We start from the raw sequence: 1699 nt of genomic DNA, 5'->3' as shown, positions 1-1699 counted from the left end.
AACATAAACCATCAACCAGAAGGAATACAGAATTATATGAACATGTTTGCTGATGTTAATTAAGCTGCTGGAGCAGATCATGCCCTACAAAATGACCTGGACAAAATAAGGTTATGGAACAACACTTCGCAAATGATATTCAACGTGACTAACTGCCACGTCTGGAATATAGAATAGGAGAAAATAGGCCACACTCTGACAAAGATATCCGGGCATGCAGGCGATGAGTCACAATAACGTGGCTGAAGTATGTTGACCAGACCACACACTAGAAATTGAAGGGACGACGACGTTTCGGTCCGTCCTGGACCATTCTCAAGTCGATTGTGACTTGAGAATGGTCCAGGACGGACCGAAACGTCGTCGTCCCTTCAATTTCTAGTGTGTGGTCTGGTCAATATCCGGGCATATCTGGCCCTCTATCTGTGGAGCAATTTGTCACCTGAGGGCCACAAAAAACATTGAGCCAGGAGCCTATGCTACGCTTTCCAATTTCAGAATCGCTTTTAAATACCTGGAGATTGAAATATTGAAAAAACTGTTCAGCAATTTTGGGAGACCGAAACAGGAATATACTGCGGTTACATGGTGATGTGTACTCTGAGATGTGGACATCTGCGTAAAGTGTAAAGATATGCTGCTAAATGACTTCAGGAACTAAAAAGCATGAGCTATGAGGAGAGGCTAAAGGTGTTAAACATGCCAGGGGCAATAAGAGAAATAACAATGTGATATGATCACTACATACAAAATATTACCAGGAATCTATAGCATTTACAAAGAAAAAACTCTTTAAACCTGCAGTTTCAAGAACAAGTGGTCATAGATTCAAGCTACGGAAACAAAGGTGCTGCAAAAAATACTGGAAAATTCTCTTATGTAAACAAGATTGTTAGACAGAACAAGGGATAGGAAAAAATTAAAAGGGTTAAATGAATGTTTCAAATTCAAAAATTCAAATTGAAACGATTATTCAGGTAAAGTACATACATACAAGGTGTGATACATTGATGGATTTATAGATAAGAGTTAGTACATACAATGCCTAAAGCCACTATTACGCTACCCTGGAAACACAAACCGAAACTGTCTCTATTTTCCGCTTGTTACAACTTGTAATAAAGTTGTTACATCTTGGCTTAACGTGTTTATGACGTATTAGAACGTTGTTACAACTTGATATATTGGTTGTTATAACTGGTTAGGAGGTGTTAAAACTTGTTCGAACGTTGTAGCAACGTCGTAGTTTCGGTGTGTGTTTGGCGGGTAAGCGTTTCAGGGGTGAGCGTTTAAGGGTGGTGGTGGTGGAGGCCCAAACAGTCAGGAACATCAGACTATGACCGACTACAGGCAAGACGGGACGCACTGTGGGAAATATTCTCCCACTCTAAAGCAATTAGACTTTAATTTGAACTTAATATTCATTTTCGCTTACTTAAATTTATGACGACTTGTCCTCTATATGGGGGATAATAATTACACTAATTATTTCAAGTTAAGCGATAGATTGAGCTGGTGCAATAGTTTGTTGAGCAACGATAGATAAACTGAAGTAGTTCTGTAGTCAATAGAGGTGCATGCACTTTGCAATTAATGCTAAATAAGTGTAATAATAATTCGGTATATCAATTCACAGGTATTTAGTGACCACTTCTAATTGGCTATTAACCTTGACACTAACAAGTGGAGAGGTGCAGAG

The sequence above is a fragment of the Procambarus clarkii genome, chromosome 74, assembly GCF_040958095.1.
Source record: "Procambarus clarkii isolate CNS0578487 chromosome 74, FALCON_Pclarkii_2.0, whole genome shotgun sequence".
Classification (NCBI taxonomy): domain Eukaryota; kingdom Metazoa; phylum Arthropoda; class Malacostraca; order Decapoda; family Cambaridae; genus Procambarus; species Procambarus clarkii.
Note: the sequence above shows the minus strand (reverse complement) of the source record.